The sequence below is a fragment of the Asterias amurensis genome, chromosome 3 (genome assembly GCF_032118995.1).
Source record: "Asterias amurensis chromosome 3, ASM3211899v1".
Taxonomy (NCBI): domain Eukaryota; kingdom Metazoa; phylum Echinodermata; class Asteroidea; order Forcipulatida; family Asteriidae; genus Asterias; species Asterias amurensis.
In genome coordinates, this window is record NC_092650.1 from 19,456,001 (window position 1) to 19,478,781 (window position 22,781).

General features: G+C 34.3%; 1 non-coding gene and 1 pseudogene across 1 annotated transcript; both read left to right on the top strand.

The window, feature by feature from the left end:
* The window catches only part of LOC139935146 (uncharacterized), a 69,109-nt pseudogene extending 46,640 nt beyond the window's left edge, over positions 1-22,469 (top strand).
* On the top strand, positions 20,692-20,877 carry LOC139935499 (small nucleolar RNA SNORA53). Its single transcript, XR_011785835.1, has one exon. It is a non-coding gene; the product is annotated as a small nucleolar RNA SNORA53 (small nucleolar RNA).
* Positions 22,470-22,781: the final 312 nt, after the last annotated feature.

Below are 22,781 nucleotides of genomic sequence, written 5' to 3' on the forward strand. Positions count from 1 at the left end.
GCCGGCATCACAGATTTTTTAAATTTTGGACCAAAAATCCAAACTTACAAAATTCTAAATAAATCTCAAACATTTGCTCGTTTACCCATCCTACTCCGATAAAATGTGTTCAGTTGTCCTTTCTGTATCATTTGAAACCATAAAATCAGCCAAAATTTGTTGATCCGAAATCTGAAAATTTTGTGATGCCGGCATCACAGATTTTTTTAATTTTGGACCAAAAACCCAAACTTGCAAAATTTTAAATAAATCTCAAACTGTTGCTCGTTTACCCATCCCACACAGATAAAATGTGTTCAGTAGTCCTTTCTGTATCATTTGAAACCATAAAATCACCCAAAATTTGTTGACCCAAAATCTGAAAATTTTGTGATGCCGGCATCACAGATTTTTTAAATTTTGGACCAAAAATCCAAACTTACAAAATTCTCAATAAATCTCATACTTTTGCTCGTTTACCCATCCCACACAGATAAAATGTGTTCAGTAGTCCTTTCTGTATCATTTGAAACCATAAAATCACCCAAAATTTGTTGACCCGAAATCTGCAAATTTTGTGATGCCGGCATCACAGATTTTTTAAATTTTGGACTAAAAATCCAAATTTACAAAATTCTCCATAAATCTCAAACTGTTGCTCGTTTACCCATCCCACACAGATAAAATGTGTTCAGTAGTCCTTTCTGTATCATTTGAAACCATAAAATCACCCAAAATTTGTGGACCCGAAATCTGAAAATTTTGTGATGCCGGCATCACAGATTTTTTTTATTTTGGACCAAAAATCCAAACTTACAAAATTCTCCATAAATCTCAAACTATTGCTTGTTTACCCATCCCACACAGATAAAATGTGTTCAGTAGTCCTTTCTGTATCATTTGAAACCATAAAATCACCCAAAATTTGTTGACCCGAAATCTGAAAATTTTGTGATGCCGGCATCACAGATTTTTTTTGGACTTTGGACCAAAAATCCAAACTTAGAAAATTCTCAAAAATCCAAACTTACAAAATTCTCCATAAATCTCAAACTATTGCTTGTTTACCCATCCCACACAGATAAAATGTGTTCAGTAGTCCTTTCTGTATCATTTGAAACCATAAAATCACCCAAAATTTGTTGACCCGAAATCTGAAAATTTTGTGATGCCGGCATCACAGATTTTTTAAATTTTGGACCAAAAATCCAAACTTACAAAATTCTAAATAAATCTCAAACATTTGCTCGTTTACCCATCCTACTCCGATAAAATGTGTTCAGTTGTCCTTTCTGTATCATTTGAAACCATAAAATCAGCCAAAATTTGTTGATCCGAAATCTGAAAATTTTGTGATGCCGGCATCACAGATTTTTTTAATTTTGGACCAAAAACCCAAACTTGCAAAATTCTAAATAAATCTCAAACTGTTGCTCGTTTACCCATCCCACACAGATAAAATGTGTTCAGTAGTCCTTTCTCTATCATTTGAAACCATAAAATCACCCAAAATTTTTGACCCAAAATCTGAAAATTTTGTGATGCCGGCATCACAGATTTTTTTAATTTTGGACCAAAAACCCAAACTTACAAAATTCTCAATAAATCTCAAACTGTTGCTCGTTTACCCATCCCACACAGATAAAATGTGTTCAGTAGTCCTTTCTGTATCATTTGAAACCATAAAATCACCCAAAATTTGTTGACCCGAAATCTGAAAATTTTGTGATGCCGGCATCACAGATTTTTTAAATTTTGGACCAAAAATCCAAACTTACAAAATTCTAAATAAATCTCAAACATTTGCTCGTTTACCCATCCTACTCCGATAAAATGTGTTCAGTTGTCCTTTCTGTATCATTTGAAACCATAAAATCAGCCAAAATTTGTTGATCCGAAATCTGAAAATTTTGTGATGCCGGCATCACAGATTTTTTTAATTTTGGACCAAAAACCCAAACTTGCAAAATTTTAAATAAATCTCAAACTGTTGCTCGTTTACCCATCCCACACAGATAAAATGTGTTCAGTAGTCCTTTCTGTATCATTTGAAACCATAAAATCACCCAAAATTTGTTGACCCAAAATCTGAAAATTTTGTGATGCCGGCATCACAGATTTTTTAAATTTTGGACCAAAAATCCAAACTTACAAAATTCTCAATAAATCTCATACTTTTGCTCGTTTACCCATCCCACACAGATAAAATGTGTTCAGTAGTCCTTTCTGTATCATTTGAAACCATAAAATCACCCAAAATTTGTTGACCCGAAATCTGCAAATTTTGTGATGCCGGCATCACAGATTTTTTAAATTTTGGACTAAAAATCCAAATTTACAAAATTCTCCATAAATCTCAAACTGTTGCTCGTTTACCCATCCCACACAGATAAAATGTGTTCAGTAGTCCTTTCTGTATCATTTGAAACCATAAAATCACCCAAAATTTGTGGACCCGAAATCTGAAAATTTTGTGATGCCGGCATCACAGATTTTTTTTATTTTGGACCAAAAATCCAAACTTACAAAATTCTCCATAAATCTCAAACTATTGCTTGTTTACCCATCCCACACAGATAAAATGTGTTCAGTAGTCCTTTCTGTATCATTTGAAACCATAAAATCACCCAAAATTTGTTGACCCGAAATCTGAAAATTTTGTGATGCCGGCATCACAGATTTTTTTTGGACTTTGGACCAAAAATCCAAACTTAGAAAATTCTCAAAAATCCAAACTTACAAAATTCTCCATAAATCTCAAACTATTGCTTGTTTACCCATCCCACACAGATAAAATGTATTCAGTAGTCCTTTCTGTATCATTTGAAACCATAAAATCACCCAAAATTTGTTGACCCGAAATCTGAAAATTTTGTCATGCCGGCATCACAGATTTTTTTTGGACTTTGGACCAAAAATCCAAACTTAGAAAATTCTCAATAAATCTCAAACTTTTGCTCGTTTACCCATCCCACACAGATAAAATGTGTTCAGTTGTCCTTTCTGTATCATTTGAAACCATAAAATCACCCAAAATTTGTTGACCCGAAATCTGAAAATTTTGTGATGCCGGCATCACAGACTTATTTAACTTTGGACCAAAAATCCAAACTTACAAAACTCTCAATAAATCTCATACTATTGCTCGTTTACCCATCCCACACAGATAAAATGTGTTCAGTAGTCCTTTCTGTATCATTTGAAACCATAAAATCACCCAAAATTTGTTGACCCGAAATCTGAAAATTTTGTCATGCCGGCATCACAGATTTTTTTTGGACTTTGGACCAAAAATCCAAACTTAGAAAATTCTCAATAAATCTCAAACTTTTGCTCGTTTACCCATCCCACACAGATAAAATGTGTTCAGTTGTCCTTTCTGTATCATTTGAAACCATAAAATCACCCAAAATTTGTTGACCCGAAATCTGCAAAATTTTGTGATGCCGGCATCACAGACTTATTTAACTTTGGACCAAAAATCCAAACTTACAAAACTCTCAATAAATCTCATACTATTGCTCGTTTACCCATCCCACACAGATAAAATGTGTTCAGTAGTCCTTTCTGTATCATTTGAAACCATAAAATCACCCAAAATTTGTTGACCCGAAATCTGAAAATTTTGTGATGCCGGCATCACAGATTTTTTAAATTTTGGACCAAAAATCCAAACTTACAAAATTCTAAATAAATCTCAAACATTTGCTCGTTTACCCATCCTACTCCGATAAAATGTGTTCAGTTGTCCTTTCTGTATCATTTGAAACCATAAAATCACCCAAAATTTGTTGACCCGAAATCTGAAAATTTTGTGATGCCGGCATCACAGATTTTTTTAACTTTGGACCAAAAATCTAAACTTACAAAATTCTCAATAAATCTCATACTTTTGCTCGTTTACCCATCCCACACAGATAAAATGTGTTCAGTAGTCCTTTCTCTATCATTTGAAACCATAAAATCAGCCAAAATTTTTGACCCAAAATCTGAAAATTTTGTGATGCCGGCATCACAGATTTTTTTAATTTTGGACCAAAAACCCAAACTTACAAAATTCTCAATAAATCTCAAACTGTTGCTCGTTTACCCATCCCACACAGATAAAATGTGTTCAGTAGTCCTTTCTGTATCATTTGAAACCATAAAATCACCCAAAATTTGTTGACCCGAAATCTGAAAATTTTGTGATGCCGGCATCACAGATTTTTTTAACTTTGGACCAAAAATCCAAACTTACAAAATTCTCAATAAATCTCATACTTTTGCTCGTTTACCCATCCCACACGGATAAAATGTGTTCAGTAGTCCTTTCTCTATCATTTGAAACCATAAAATCAGCCAAAATTTTTGACCTGAAATCTGAAAATTTTGTGATGCCGGCATCACAGATTTTTTAAATTTTGGACCAAAAATCCAAACTTACAAAATTCTCCATAAATCTCAAACTATTGCTTGTTTACCCATCCCACACAGATAAAATGTGTTCAGTAGTCCTTTCTGTATCATTTGAAACCATAAAATCACCCAAAATTTGTTGACCCGAAATCTGAAAATTTTGTGATGCCGGCATCACAGATTTTTTTTGGACTTTGGACCAAAAATCCAAACTTAGAAAATTCTCCATAAATCTCAAACTGTTGCTCGTTTACCCATCCCACACAGATAAAATGTGTTCAGTTGTCCTTTCTGTATCATTTGAAACCATAAAATCACCCAAAATTTGTTGACCCGAAATCTGAAAATTTTGTGATGCCGGCATCACAGACTTATTTAACTTTGGACCAAAAATCCAAACTTACAAAACTCTCAATAAATCTCATACTATTGCTCGTTTACCCATCCCACACAGATAAAATGTGTTCAGTAGTCCTTTCTGTATCATTTGAAACCATAAAATCACCCAAAATTTGTTGACCCGAAATCTGAAAATTTTGTGATGCCGGCATCACAGATTTTTTAAATTTTGGACCAAAAATCCAAACTTACAAAATTCTAAATAAATCTCAAACATTTGCTCGTTTACCCATCCTACTCCGATAAAATGTGTTCAGTTGTCCTTTCTGTATCATTTGAAACCATAAAATCAGCCAAAATTTGTTGATCCGAAATCTGAAAATTTTGTGATGCCGGCATCACAGATTTTTTTAATTTTGGACCAAAAATCCAAACTTACAAAATTCTAAATAAATCTCAAACTGTTGCTCGTTTACCCATCCCACACAGATAAAATGTGTTCAGTAGTCCTTTCTGTATCATTTGAAACCATAAAATCACCCAAAATTTGTTGACCCAAAATCTGAAAATTTTGTGATGCCGGCATCACAGATTTTTTAAATTTTGGACCAAAAATCCAAACTTACAAAATTCTCAATAAATCTCATACTTTTGCTCGTTTACCCATCCCACACAGATAAAATGTGTTCAGTAGTCCTTTCTGTATCATTTGAAACCATAAAATCACCCAAAATTTGTTGACCCGAAATCTGAAAATTTTGTGATGCCGGCATCACAGATTTTTTTTATTTTGGACCAAAAATCCAAACTTAGAAAATTCTCCATAAATCTCAAACTGTTGCTCGTTTACCCATCCCACACAGATAAAATGTGTTCAGTAGTCCTTTCTGTATCATTTGAAACCATAAAATCACCCAAAATTTGTTGACCCGAAATCTGAAAATTTTGTGATGCCGGCATCACAGACTTTTTTAACTTTGGACCAAAAATCCAAACTTACAAAACTCTCAATAAATCTCATACTTTTGCTCGTTTACCCATCCCACACTGATAAAATGTGTTCAGTAGTCCTTTCTGTATCATTTGAAACCATAAAATCACCCAAAATTTGTTGACCCGAAATCTGAAAATTTTGTGATGCCGGCATCACAGATTTTTTTAATTTTGGATCAAAAATCCAAACTTACAAAATTCTCAATAAATCTCAAACTGTTCCTCGTTTACCCATCCCACACAGATAAAATGTGTTCAGTAGTCCTTTCTGTATCATTTGAAACCATAAAATCACCCAAAATTTGTTGACCCGAAATCTGAAAATTTTGTGATGCCGGCGTCACAGATTTTTTTAATTTTGGACCAAAAATCCAAACTTACAAAATTCTCAATAAATCTCAAACTGTTGCTCGTTTACCCATCCCACACAGATAAAATGTGTTCAGTAGTCCTTTCTGTATCATTTGAAACCATAAAATCACCCAAAATTTGTTGACCCAAAATCTGAAAATTTTGTGATGCCGGCATCACAGATTTTTTTAATTTTGGACCAAAAACCCAAACTTACAAAATTCTCAATAAATCTCAAACTGTTGCTCGTTTACCCATCCCACACAGATAAAATGTGTTCAGTAGTCCTTTCTGTATCATTTGAAACCATAAAATCACCCAAAATTTGTTGACCCGAAATCTGAAAATTTTGTGATGCCGGCATCACAGATTTTTTTAACTTTGGACCAAAAATCCAAACTTACAAAATTCTCAATAAATCTCATACTTTTGCTCGTTTACCCATCCCACACAGATAAAATGTGTTCAGTAGTCCTTTCTCTATCATTTGAAACCATAAAATCACCCAAAATTTTTGACCCAAAATCTGAAAATTTTGTGATGCCGGCATCACAGATTTTTTTAATTTTGGACCAAAAACCCAAACTTACAAAATTCTCAATAAATCTCAAACTGTTGCTCGTTTACCCATCCCACACAGATAAAATGTGTTCAGTAGTCCTTTCTGTATCATTTGAAACCATAAAATCACCCAAAATTTGTTGACCCGAAATCTGAAAATTTTGTGATGCCGGCATCACAGATTTTTTTAACTTTGGACCAAAAATCCAAACTTACAAAATTCTCAATAAATCTCATACTTTTGCTCGTTTACCCATCCCACACAGATAAAATGTGTTCAGTAGTCCTTTCTCTATCATTTGAAACCATAAAATCAGCCAAAATTTTTGACCCGAAATCTGAAAATTTTGTGATGCCGGCATCACAGATTTTTTAAATTTTGGACCAAAAACCCAAACTTACAAAATTCTAAATAAATCTCAAACTTTTGCTCGTTTACCCATCCCACACAGATCAAATGTGTTCAGTAGTCCTTTCTGTATCATTTGAAACCATAAAATCACCCAAAATTTGTTGACCCGAAATCTGCAAATTTTGTGATGCCGGCATCACAGATTTTTTAAATTTTGGACTAAAAATCCAAACTTACAAAATTCTCCATAAATCTCAAACTGTTGCTCGTTTACCCATCCCACACAGATAAAATGTGTTCAGTAGTCCTTTCTGTATCATTTGAAACCATAAAATCACCCAAAATTTGTTGACCCGAAATCTGAAAATTTTGTCATGCCGGCATCACAGATTTTTTTAATTTTGGACCAAAAATCCAAACTTACAAAATTCTAAATAAATCTCAAACATTTGCTCGTTTACCCATCCTACACAGATAAAATGTGTTCAGTAGTCCTTTCTGTATCATTTGAAACCATAAAATCACCCAAAATTTGTTGACCCGAAATCTGAAAATTTTGTGATGCCGGCATCACAGATTTTTTAAATTTTGGACCAAAAATCCAAACTTACAAAATTCTAAATAAATCTCAAACATTTGCTCGTTTACCCATCCTACACCAATAAAATGTGTTCAGTTGTCCTTTCTGTATCATTTGAAACCATAAAATCAGCCAAAATTTGTTGATCCGAAATCTGAAAATTTTGTGATGCCGGCATCACAGATTTTTTAAATTTTGGACCAAAAACCCAAACTTGCAAAATTCTAAATAAATCTCAAACATTTGCTCGTTTACCCATCCTACACCGATAAAATGTGTTCAGTAGTCCTTTCTGTATCATTTGAAACCATAAAATCACCCAAAATTTGTTGACCCAAAATCTGAAAATTTTGTGATGCCGGCATCACAGATTTTTTTAATTTTGGACCAAAAATCCAAACTTACAAAATTCTCAATAAATCTCATACTTTTGCTCGTTTACCCATCCCACACAGATAAAATGTGTTCAGTAGTCCTTTCTGTATCATTTGAAACCATAAAATCACCCAAAATTTGTTGACCCGAAATCTGAAAATTTTGTGATGCCGGCATCACAGATTTTTTTTGGACTTTGGACCAAAAATCCAAACTTAGAAAATTCTCAATAAATCTCAAACTTTTGCTCGTTTACCCATCCCACACAGATAAAATGTGTTCAGTAGTCCTTTCTGTATCATTTGAAACCATAAAATCACCCAAAATTTGTTGACCCGAAATCTGAAAATTTTGTGATGCCGGCATCACAGATTTTTTAAATTTTGGACCAAAAATTCAAACTTACAAAATTCTAAATAAATCTCAAACATTTGCTCGTTTACCCATCCTACACCGATAAAATGTGTTCAGTAGTCCTTTCTGTATCATTTGAAACCATAAAATCACCCAAAATTTGTTGACCCAAAATCTGAAAATTTTGTGATGCCGGCATCACAGATTTTTTTAATTTTGGGCCAAAAATCCAAACTTACAAAATTCTCAATAAATCTCATACTTTTGCTCGTTTACCCATCCCACACAGATAAAATGTGTTCAGTAGTCCTTTCTGTATCATTTGAAACCATAAAATCACCCAAAATTTGTTGACCCGAAATCTGAAAATTTTGTGATGCCGGCATCACAGATTTTTTTAATTTTGGATCAAAAATCCAAACTTACAAAATTCTCAATAAATCTCAAACTGTTGCTCGTTTACCCATCCCACACAGATAAAATGTGTTCAGTAGTCCTTTCTGTATCATTTGAAACCATAAAATCACCAAAAATTTGTTGACCCGAAATCTGAAAATTTTGTGATGCCGGCGTCACAGATTTTTTAAATTTTGGACTAAAAATCCAAACTTACAAAATTCTCCATAAATCTCAAACTGTTGCTCATTTACCCATCCCACACTGATAAAATGTGTTCAGTAGTCCTTTCTGTATCATTTGAAACCATAAAATCACCCAAAATTTGTTGATCCGCAATCTGAAAATTTTGTGATGCCGGCATCACAGATTTTTTTAATTTTGGACCAAAAATCCAAACTTACAAAATTCTCAATAAATCTCAAACTGTTGCTCGTTTACCCATCCCACACAGATAAAATGTGTTCAGTAGTCCTTTCTGTATCATTTGAAACCATAAAATCACCCAAAATTTGTTGACCCAAAATCTGAAAATTTTGTGATGCCGGCATCACAGATTTTTTTAATTTTGGACCAAAAACCCAAACTTACAAAATTCTCAATAAATCTCAAACTGTTGCTCGTTTACCCATCCCACACAGATAAAATGTGTTCAGTAGTCCTTTCTGTATCATTTGAAACCATAAAATCACCCAAAATTTGTTGACCCGAAATCTGAAAATTTTGTGATGCCGGCATCACAGATTTTTTTAACTTTGGACCAAAAATCCAAACTTACAAAATTCTCAATAAATCTCATACTTTTGCTCGTTTACCCATCCCACACAGATAAAATGTGTTCAGTAGTCCTTTCTCTATCATTTGAAACCATAAAATCAGCCAAAATTTTTGACCCAAAATCTGAAAATTTTGTGATGCCGGCATCACAGATTTTTTTAATTTTGGACCAAAAACCCAAACTTACAAAATTCTCAATAAATCTCAAACTGTTGCTCGTTTACCCATCCCACACAGATAAAATGTGTTCAGTAGTCCTTTCTGTATCATTTGAAACCATAAAATCAGCCAAAATTTGTTGACCCGAAATCTGAAAATTTTGTGATGCCGGCATCACAGATTTTTTTAACTTTGGACCAAAAATCCAAACTTACAAAATTCTCAATAAATCTCATACTTTTGCTCGTTTACCCATCCCACACAGATAAAATGTGTTCAGTAGTCCTTTCTGTATCATTTGAAACCATAAAATCACCCAAAATTTGTTGATCCGAAATCTGAAAATTTTGTGATGCCGGCATCACAGATTTTTTTAATTTTGGACCAAAAATCCAAACTTACAAAATTCTCAATAAATCTCAAACTGTTGCTCGTTTACCCATCCCACACAGATAAAATGTGTTCAGTAGTCCTTTCTGTATCATTTGAAACCATAAAATCACCCAAAATTTGTTGACCCGAAATCTGAAAATTTTGTGATGCCGGCATCACAGATTTTTTTAACTTTGGACCAAAAATCCAAACTTACAAAATTCTCAATAAATCTCATACTTTTGCTCGTTTACCCATCCCACACAGATAAAATGTGTTCAGTAGTCCTTTCTCTATCATTTGAAACCATAAAATCAGCCAAAATTTTTGACCCAAAATCTGAAAATTTTGTGATGCCGGCATCACAGATTTTTTTAATTTTGGACCAAAAACCCAAACTTACAAAATTCTCAATAAATCTCAAACTGTTGCTCGTTTACCCATCCCACACAGATAAAATGTGTTCAGTAGTCCTTTCTGTATCATTTGAAACCATAAAATCACCCAAAATTTGTTGACCCGAAATCTGAAAATTTTGTGATGCCGGCATCACAGATTTTTTTAACTTTGGACCAAAAATCCAAACTTACAAAATTCTCAATAAATCTCATACTTTTGCTCGTTTACCCATCCCACACGGATAAAATGTGTTCAGTAGTCCTTTCTCTATCATTTGAAACCATAAAATCAGCCAACATTTTTGACCTGAAATCTGAAAATTTTGTGATGCCGGCATCACAGATTTTTTAAATTTTGGACCAAAAACCCAAACTTACAAAATTCTAAATAAATCTCAAACTTTTGCTCGTTTACCCATCCCACACAGATCAAATGTGTTCAGTAGTCCTTTCTGTATCATTTGAAACCATAAAATCACCCAAAATTTGTTGACCCGAAATCTGCAAATTTTGTGATGCCGGCATCACAGATTTTTTAAATTTTGGACTAAAAATCCAAACTTACAAAATTCTCCATAAATCTCAAACTGTTGCTCGTTTACCCATCCCACACAGATAAAATGTGTTCAGTAGTCCTTTCTGTATCATTTGAAACCATAAAATCACCCAAAATTTGTGGACCCGAAATCTGAAAATTTTGTGATGCCGGCATCACAGATTTTTTTTATTTTGGACCAAAAATCCAAACTTACAAAATTCTCCATAAATCTCAAACTATTGCTTGTTTACCCATCCCACACAGATAAAATGTGTTCAGTAGTCCTTTCTGTATCATTTGAAACCATAAAATCACCCAAAATTTGTTGACCCGAAATCTGAAAATTTTGTGATGCCGGCATCACAGATTTTTTTTGGACTTTGGACCAAAAATCCAAACTTAGAAAATTCTCAAAAATCCAAACTTACAAAATTCTCCATAAATCTCAAACTATTGCTTGTTTACCCATCCCACACAGATAAAATGTGTTCAGTAGTCCTTTCTGTATCATTTGAAACCATAAAATCACCCAAAATTTGTTGACCCGAAATCTGAAAATTTTGTCATGCCGGCATCACAGATTTTTTTTGGACTTTGGACCAAAAATCCAAACTTAGAAAATTCTCAATAAATCTCAAACTTTTGCTCGTTTACCCATCCCACACAGATAAAATGTGTTCAGTTGTCCTTTCTGTATCATTTGAAACCATAAAATCACCCAAAATTTGTTGACCCGAAATCTGCAAAATTTTGTGATGCCGGCATCACAGACTTATTTAACTTTGGACCAAAAATCCAAACTTACAAAACTCTCAATAAATCTCATACTATTGCTCGTTTACCCATCCCACACAGATAAAATGTGTTCAGTAGTCCTTTCTGTATCATTTGAAACCATAAAATCACCCAAAATTTGTTGACCCGAAATCTGAAAATTTTGTGATGCCGGCATCACAGATTTTTTAAATTTTGGACCAAAAATCCAAACTTACAAAATTCTAAATAAATCTCAAACATTTGCTCGTTTACCCATCCTACTCCGATAAAATGTGTTCAGTTGTCCTTTCTGTATCATTTGAAACCATAAAATCAGCCAAAATTTGTTGATCCGAAATCTGAAAATTTTGTGATGCCGGCATCACAGATTTTTTTAATTTTGGACCAAAAACCCAAACTTGCAAAATTTTAAATAAATCTCAAACTGTTGCTCGTTTACCCATCCCACACAGATAAAATGTGTTCAGTAGTCCTTTCTGTATCATTTGAAACCATAAAATCACCCAAAATTTGTTGACCCAAAATCTGAAAATTTTGTGATGCCGGCATCACAGATTTTTTAAATTTTGGACCAAAAATCCAAACTTACAAAATTCTCAATAAATCTCATACTTTTGCTCGTTTACCCATCCCACACAGATAAAATGTGTTCAGTAGTCCTTTCTGTATCATTTGAAACCATAAAATCACCCAAAATTTGTTGACCCGAAATCTGCAAATTTTGTGATGCCGGCATCACAGATTTTTTAAATTTTGGACTAAAAATCCAAATTTACAAAATTCTCCATAAATCTCAAACTGTTGCTCGTTTACCCATCCCACACAGATAAAATGTGTTCAGTAGTCCTTTCTGTATCATTTGAAACCATAAAATCACCCAAAATTTGTGGACCCGAAATCTGAAAATTTTGTGATGCCGGCATCACAGATTTTTTTTATTTTGGACCAAAAATCCAAACTTACAAAATTCTCCATAAATCTCAAACTATTGCTTGTTTACCCATCCCACACAGATAAAATGTGTTCAGTAGTCCTTTCTGTATCATTTGAAACCATAAAATCACCCAAAATTTGTTGACCCGAAATCTGAAAATTTTGTGATGCCGGCATCACAGATTTTTTTTGGACTTTGGACCAAAAATCCAAACTTAGAAAATTCTCAAAAATCCAAACTTACAAAATTCTCCATAAATCTCAAACTATTGCTTGTTTACCCATCCCACACAGATAAAATGTGTTCAGTAGTCCTTTCTGTATCATTTGAAACCATAAAATCACCCAAAATTTGTTGACCCGAAATCTGAAAATTTTGTCATGCCGGCATCACAGATTTTTTTTGGACTTTGGACCAAAAATCCAAACTTAGAAAATTCTCAATAAATCTCAAACTTTTGCTCGTTTACCCATCCCACACAGATAAAATGTGTTCAGTTGTCCTTTCTGTATCATTTGAAACCATAAAATCACCCAAAATTTGTTGACCCGAAATCTGAAAATTTTGTGATGCCGGCATCACAGACTTATTTAACTTTGGACCAAAAATCCAAACTTACAAAACTCTCAATAAATCTCATACTATTGCTCGTTTACCCATCCCACACAGATAAAATGTGTTCAGTAGTCCTTTCTGTATCATTTGAAACCATAAAATCACCCAAAATTTGTTGACCCGAAATCTGAAAATTTTGTGATGCCGGCATCACAGATTTTTTAAATTTTGGACCAAAAATCCAAACTTACAAAATTCTAAATAAATCTCAAACATTTGCTCGTTTACCCATCCTACTCCGATAAAATGTGTTCAGTTGTCCTTTCTGTATCATTTGAAACCATAAAATCAGCCAAAATTTGTTGATCCGAAATCTGAAAATTTTGTGATGCCGGCATCACAGATTTTTTTAATTTTGGACCAAAAACCCAAACTTGCAAAATTTTAAATAAATCTCAAACTGTTGCTCGTTTACCCATCCCACACAGATAAAATGTGTTCAGTAGTCCTTTCTGTATCATTTGAAACCATAAAATCACCCAAAATTTGTTGACCCAAAATCTGAAAATTTTGTGATGCCGGCATCACAGATTTTTTAAATTTTGGACCAAAAATCCAAACTTACAAAATTCTCAATAAATCTCATACTTTTGCTCGTTTACCCATCCCACACAGATAAAATGTGTTCAGTAGTCCTTTCTGTATCATTTGAAACCATAAAATCACCCAAAATTTGTTGACCCGAAATCTGAAAATTTTGTGATGCCGGCATCACAGATTTTTTTTATTTTGGACCAAAAATCCAAACTTAGAAAATTCTCCATAAATCTCAAACTGTTGCTCGTTTACCCATCCCACACAGATAAAATGTGTTCAGTAGTCCTTTCTGTATCATTTGAAACCATAAAATCACCCAAAATTTGTTGACCCGAAATCTGAAAATTTTGTGATGCCGGCATCACAGACTTTTTTAACTTTGGACCAAAAATCCAAATTTACAAAACTCTCAATAAATCTCATACTTTTGCTCGTTTACCCATCCCACACTGATAAAATGTGTTCAGTAGTCCTTTCTGTATCATTTGAAACCATAAAATCACCCAAAATTTGTTGACCCGAAATCTGAAAATTTTGTGATGCCGGCATCACAGATTTTTTTAATTTTGGATCAAAAATCCAAACTTACAAAATTCTCATTAAATCTCAAACTGTTCCTCGTTTACCCATCCCACACAGATAAAATGTGTTCAGTAGTCCTTTCTGTATCATTTGAAACCATAAAATCACCCAAAATTTGTTGACCCGAAATCTGAAAATTTTGTGATGCCGGCGTCACAGATTTTTTTAATTTTGGACCAAAAATCCAAACTTACAAAATTCTAACAAAATCTCAAAATTTTGCTTGTTTACCCATCCCACACAGATAAAATGTGTTCAGTAGTCCTTTCTGTATCATTTGAAACCATAAAATCACCCAAAATTTGTTGACCCGAAATCTGAAAATTTTGTGATGCCGGCATCACAGATTTTTTTGGAATCCAAACTTAGAAAATTCTCAATAAATCTCATACTTTTGCTCGTTTACCCATCCCACACAGATAAAATGTGTTCAGTAGTCCTTTCTGTATCATTTGAAACCATAAAATCACCCAAAATTTGTTGACCCGAAATCTGAAAATTTTGTGATGCCGTCATCACAGATTTTTTAAATTTTGGACCAAAAATCCAAACTTAGAAAATTCTCAATAAATCTCAAACATTTGCTCGTTTACCCATCCTACACCGATAAAATGTGTTCAGTTGTCCTTTCTGTATCATTTGAAACCATAAAATCAGCCAAAATTTGTTGATCCGAAATCTGAAAATTTTGTGATGCCGGCATCACAGATTTTTTTAATTTTGGACCAAAAACCCAAACTTGCAAAATTCTAAATAAATCTCAAACTGTTGCTCGTTTACCCATCCCACACAGATAAAATGTGTTCAGTAGTCTTTTCTGTATCATTTGAAACCATAAAATCACCCAAAGTTTGTTGACCCAAAATCTGAAAATTTTGTGATGCCGGCATCACAGATTTTTTTAATTTTGGACCAAAAATCCAAACTTACAAAATTCTCAATAAATCTCATACTTTTGCTCGTTTACCCATCCCACACAGATAAATTGTGTTCAGTAGTCCTTTCTGTATCATTTGAAACCATAAAATCACCCAAAATTTGTTGACCCGAAATCTGAAAATTTTGTGATGCCGGCATCACAGATTTTTTTAATTTTGGACCAAAAATCCAAACTTACAAAATTCTCAATAAATCTCAAACTGTTGCTCGTTTACCCATCCCACACAGATAAAATGTGTTCAGTAGTCCTTTCTGTATCATTTGAAACCATAAAATCACCCAAAATTTGTTGACCCGAAATCTGAAAATTTTGTGATGCCGGCATCACAGATTTTTTAAATTTTGGACTAAAAATCCAAACTTACAAAATTCTCCATAAATCTCAAACTGTTGCTCGTTTACCCATCCCACACTGATAAAATGTGTTCAGTAGTCCTTTCTGTATCATTTGAAACCATAAAATCACCCAAAATTTGTTGACCCGAAATCTGCAAATTTTGTGATGCCGGCATCACAGATTTTTTTAATTTTGGATCAAAAATCCAAACTTACAAAATTCTCAATAAATTTCAAAATTTTGCTTGTTTACCCATCCCACACAGATAAAATGTGTTCAGTAGTCCTTTCTGTATCATTTGAAACCATAAAATCACTCAAAATTTGTTGACCCGAAATCTGAAAATTTTGTGATGCCGGCATCACAGATTTTTTCGGACTTTGGACCAAAAATCCAAACTTAGAAAATTCTCAATAAATCTCAAACTTTTGCTCGTTTACCCATCCCACACAGATAAAATGTGTTCAGTAGTCCTTTCTGTATCATTTGAAACCATAAAATCAGCCAAAATTTGTTGACCCGAAATCTGAAAATTTTGTGATGCCGGCATCACAGACTTTTTTAACTTTGGACCAAAAATCCAAACTTACAAAACTCTCAATAAATCTCAAACTTTTGCTCGTTTACCCATCCCACACAGATAAAATGTGTTCAGTAGTCCTTTCTGTATCATTTGAAACCATAAAATCACCCAAAATTTGTTGACCCGAAATCTGTAAATTTTGTGATGCCGGCATCACAGATTTTTTAAATTTTGGACCAAAAATCCAAACTTACAAAATTCTCAATAAATCTCAAACATTTGCTCGTTTACCCATCCTACACCGATAAAATGTGTTCAGTTGTCCTTTCTGTATCATTTGAAACCATAAAATCAGCCAAAATTTGTTGATCCGAAATCTGAAAATTTTGTGATGCCGGCATCACAGATTTTTTTAATTTTGGACCAAAAACCCAAACTTACAAAATTCTAACAAAATCTCAAACTTTTGCTCGTTTACCCATCCCACACAGATAAAATGTGTTCAGTAGTCCTTTCTGTATCATTTGAAACCATAAACTCACCCAAAATTTGTTGACCCGAAATCTGAAAATTTTGTGATGCCGGCATCACAGATTTTTTAAATTTTGAACCAAAAACTCAAACTTCCAAAATTCTAAGAAAATCTCAAACTTTTGCTCGTTTACCCATCCCACACAGATAAAATGTGTTCAGTAGTCCTTTCTGTATCATTTGAATCCATAAAATCACCCAAAATTTGTTGACCCGAAATCTGAAAATTTTGTGATGCCGGCATCACAGATTTTTTAAATTCTGGCCCCAAAACACAAAATTCTCAATAAATTTCAAACTGTTGCTCGTTTACCCATCCCACAAAGATTTAAATGTGTTCAGTAGTCCTTTCTGTATCATTTGAAACCATAAAATCACCCAAATCTTGTTGACCCGAAATCTGAAAATTTGATGATGCCGGCATCACAGATTTTTTAAAATTTTGGGCCAAAAATCCAAACTTACAAAACTCTAAATAAATCTCAAACTTTTGCTCGTTTACCCATCCCACACAGATAAAATGTGTTCAGTAGTCCTTTCTGTATCACTTGAAACAGTAAAATCACCCAATATTTGTTGTCCCGAAATCTGCAAATTTTGTGATGCCGGCATCACAGATTTTTTTCATTTTGGACCAAAAATCCAAACTTACAAAATTCTCAATAAATCTCAAACGATTGCTCGTTTACCCATCCCACACAGATAAATTGTGTTCAGTAGTCCTTTCTGTATCATTTGAAACCATAAAATCACACAAAATCTGAAAAATTTGTGATGCCGGCATCACAGATTTTTTTGATTTTGGACCAAAAACCCAAACTTACAAAATTCTCAATAAATCTCAAACTTTTGCTTGTTTACCCATCCCACACTGATAAATTGTGTTCAGTAGTCCTTTCTGTATCATTTGAGACAATAAATCTTGACTGATAAAATGTCTTCAGTAGTCTGTTCTGTATCATTGGGAACCATGAAATCACCGGAAATTTGTTGACCCCAAATCTGATATTTTGACCATACCGGTGCCAGATGCAATTGTATTCGCCATGCAATACTGTCTGCTTCTGATACATGCAATTGCACATGCAATCGTGTACGGGGCTATGCAAAAACCTTCTGGCGGACATGTACGTTTATGCAGCATGAGTATTTCCCATGTCATTCATCACATGCTCTTACATACAGCTTGTAAAAAAAATGGCGAATTTTTTTCATTTCTGACCAAAATCAAAACTCCCAAATTCCTCAATAAATTTAAATCGTTTTGGTTGTATACCCAGTCTCGACTGATAAATGTCTTCAGTAGTCTGTTCTGTATCATTGGGAACCTAAAATCATCTGAAACTTGTTGACCTGAAATCATGGACGATTTTTTTTCATGGTATATTTATTTTTTATTTCGGACCAAAAATCCATACAAACAAAATTCACAATAAATCTGAATATTTTGGTTGTATACCTAGTCTCGACTGATAAGTCTTTAGTAGTCTGTCCTGTATCATTGGGAATCATTAAATAATCGGAAATTTGTTGACCCCAAACATTTCGGACCAAAAATCCAAACTCACAAATTTCTCAATAAATCTGAATATTTTGGTTGTATACCCAGTCTCGACTGATAAATGTCTTTAGTAGTCTGGTCTGTATCTTTTGGAACCATGAAATCATCGGTAACTTGTTGACCCGAAATCTGAATATTTGACTATACCGTCATGGTCGAATTATTTCATTTTGGACTAAAAATCCAAACTCACAAATTTCTCAATAAATCTGAATATTTTGGTTTTATGCCCAGTCTCGACTGATAACATGTCTTCAGTAGTCCGTTCTGTATCAATTGGAATCTTAAAATCATATGAAATTTGTTGACCCCAAATCTGAACATTTGACCATACCGGTGACAGATGCAATTGTGTTCGCCGTGCAATACTGTCCGCTCAAGATACTTTTGTACATGCAATCTTTTCCGGGGCTATGCAAAAACCTTCCGGCGGATATGTACATGACTGTACTATGTATGTGCGCCCGTAAGCGAGCGTGCATGCACTGAACCTACGTATATGCAGCATGAATATTCACGTATTTTAAAAATGCCTCTTTTTTCAAGAGGCGCTGCGTTCTTAAAAAGTAGCCCTGTCCAGCTTTGATCCCTGTTTGCAGTGTGAAACGGTCGCACAATATCCGGATTGGAAGTCACACAAGTAACCAAAAAGCTGATTTCCTATAGAGCTAGTGTAAAAGCTAGTGTATATCCGAAGGTCGATAGTGTGAAAAGGCCTAATGTCTAATTATGTTATAAACATATTGTTACTTAATTACAAATATAACTTTCCTGTAGGTTATTTTTAGTGTAGGCCTATATTCTAATTATGTTGTGATAATAATAATAATACTTTTGAACTTCTAGGACACTATGGATCATTTTTGTGTTATCAAAATGATTAAAGGTAAACTAGATTTAACTTTTTGTTTCTTCTCATGACAGACGCTTTACAGCAACTTATTGGGTGAGGAACGTACTTTTGTGTATGGAACATCATTGTACCTAACAGCCTCTGCAAGTGCTGAGTTCTTTGCTGACATTGCACTGTCAATGATAGAAGCAGTCAAGGTGCGCATTCAAACAATGCCAGGATTCGCAAATACATTAAGGGAGGGTGCACCAAAGCTTTGGGCCATGGAAGGTATTATAGGGTAGGTCATTTACAATTTTATAATAGTTATTTTAATATTGGACCAGGGCCAAATCTCATAAAGCTTTTTAGCAGCAAATACTGCTTAAAGGAACACGTTGCCTTGGATCGGTCGAGTTGGTATTTGAAAAATGTTTGTAACTGTTTGTTATAAAATGCATATGATTGGAAAGATGTTTTAAAAGTAGAATACAATGATCCACACAAATAAGCCTCGAAACTGCGTGGTTTTCCTTTTACCTCGTCGACTAACACGGGCGGCCATTTATGGGAGGCAAATAAATGGCCGACCGTGTTAGTTCGCAAAGCAAAAGGAAAACCACGCAATTTCAAGGCATATTTGTGTGGATCATTGTATTCTACTTTTAAAACATCTTTCCAACCATATGCATTTAATAACAAACGGTAACAAACGCTTTTTATAGACCAACTCGTCCGATCCAAGGCAACGTGTTCCTTTAACCAGTTTCTTTGCTAAGCAATAGATATGGGTGGCACCAAACCTGAACATCATGAAATGTTGGCTGGTAACCTGTTTTTGCTTAGCATTTTTTTCTTGTGCTTAGCTGGTTTTTGTGCTTCATGAAATTGGGCAATGGTCATAACATTCCAGGCCCATAGGCAAGAAGACTTGATTTATGTTGTTTAGTTCTGTGCATTGTTTACTACCTCGGTTGTTTTGACTATTTGGTGTATATGATTTATTTTAAAACTCATATGCGAGTTTATAGAACATTTCTGAACCTTTCTCCCATAGATTGTACTGAGGTCTTCCTCCACTCTGGTTGAGGCAAATCCCATACACAATGATGAAGTGTGCTTGCTTTGAGAGATCTGTAGAGTTCTTGTACAAAAATGTTGTCCGAAGCCATGCTCCGAACGCACCAAATCAGAACAGCTTGTGGTCACCTTCTTCGTCGCTTACATTGGTTTTCTTTTTTCGTTATAATGAAATTTTCATTGACACATGTTGTACTAGCTGACAACTCTAAACTTATTACTTTCATAACTTATATAAAATTGTGCAGAGAAGAGTCATTATGCAAATGGGGTTGGACAAATCAACCAAAAGTTTGAGTCGCCTGCATGTTTTTATTTCACCAGCTATTGGCTGTGTATTGCACAGAGTCCGCAATCCTGCACCACACTTTGTTCTTACTTGCCTCAGGAACATGTACCGTGTCAGAGTCTAAGGAGGGGAGGGAAGGGTGGCGCAAGATGCATTTTACTCTCAGTATCAGGTACTTTCTACAAAGTATGGCATGGTTGTGGACCTTGGTTTTTACTGCATGAATGTACCTCACACACTTCCTTAGATCCGCTCTTGGGATGGTATTACAGTTTAGTTATCATGTAATGGGTGACTTTCTGTTGAGCCATTCAGAAACACTGTTAATGTTGTGTTCCATGGGGAGTGCTTGAGTCATTGGTGTGTAAGAGTAGAATACCTCCGCTATGAGTAAAATAGTACATATTGTGATGACCTTTTTATGGCTCGACGTTCGCCACCCATCTGCATCAACATGTTCTTTGTTGATGTTAGATTCAAGTGAAAGTGTCAAGGCATTTGGTCAACTTTGTACACATGGTGTCATGCTTGTGATGGGGACATTTTTTTTTTTCATTTTGTGTTTTACATATACATTTTGTGGCAGGAAGTAATTATTCTGTCATTTTGTTTCATGGTTGCAAAACCAGACCGGATAAATCACAGGTAGCAAGGCGTGTCATAAGCCATTTTGAGTTATGGTGGACACACTACTATAAGCACTGTATGGTTTGTGTAAATCTGTCTGTATACAACCAAACCACACAGTACACTCCTATAGTGGCCACCATATCTCAAAAAGGCTAATTGTGGCACTGGGCTTTTTACTTTTCATTCATGATGGGATTCATTTGAAAATCCTCACATGTATTGTCTCGGTTAGTATCCAAACTTGTATTAATAATCCAGATGTTAATAATTCAATTAATCCAGTCTCTACTTGATCTCTGTTCTTGTCCTTTTAGGTTTGTGGAAGGATCTGGTCCCACGTATTGTCATGATTGGTACCCTGACTGCTGTACAATGGTTCATCTATGACTCGGTTAAGGTGTACTTCCGTCTCTGCCCCGTCCACCACCACCAGAGATGCCAGAGAGCCTCAAGCAGAAGTTGGCTGCCATATAGGTCAATTAAGAAATGCGCATAAACCCAATTACATAATAATAAATCATATTGATTACAGAAATATTTAACTGGAAAATAAAAACAAAGACAACAATTTCCACCGTTCTTGATATTTTGTCCTGGTTTGTGGGTTTTTAATACTGAACTTCTCATGAATACATCATTTAAAATGAAAACCTAAGACTTGAAGACTGGTTGTTTAAAAAAATGTTTTGGTATTTGGTTATCCCACGCGTGATGAAAACAAATTAACAATTGAGGTCAATAAAGACAGCTTTTTTATTCTGTTATTAGTTCAGACATACATTTGAAAAAATGATTTGTCATTGATCAGATGCACGGGACCCTTAAGTCCAACGGGAATATTCTTTTCACTGTTGATCCTTTGAGTGAGTTTGAACTGTCATCTGGTGAGAAAAAAACAAATCTTTTCCTGTATTTTTCCAACTGTGATGCTGTGTTGTCTTAATGAGATGCAGTCAATTCTTAGAGTATGTTTGTTTTGGAAGGAAGTTGTGTTCTTCTAAACCTTTGAATTTAATTATTAATGTTATAACAGATCAACATACCTTTGGTATTGAATTCATTCTAACAAACACCATTTTGAAGGTATGATTTTGAAACATTTGAAACACAGGTTGGGACACTCAGCAACCTTCTACTCCACTGAATTAGATACATCATGTGCTTAAGGGTTAGGAGAAGTGGATAAGGAATTTACCAAAAATGTCAATTAATGTCATTGAAGAGAAGAGCAATATCACTTTCATTAGCTCTTATGTAGAAACCAAAACTTTGAGTTAAATACTGGAAATAAACGGATTTGCAACATCGATTTGCAGTCGGAGGGTGATCCGTTAATCACAATAGAAGTTAACATGAACATGGATTTAGTAAAGCAGTGATGACAAAATGGAAATTGTCTGTGAAATGGACGGGATGTTAATTGCAGTGTTGTCATTTATTGAGATTTTAATGTAATATTTATGATAGACATTAAATTGCACAATATGACTGTGTGAAGGTTCTAGCCATTCATTCAACATATATTTCATATAAGAAGTGTGAATCAATGAATTGACATTTTCATGTGTTTTGTAGCAGAGAAAAATAATAAATGAAACTTATAACAACGGTTATCAAAATAAGGTGTTGCTTGTCAGGATTTGAGTTTGTATTAACGTGGTTTTACTTCCAATGACCCTGTTCTGGCCTGTT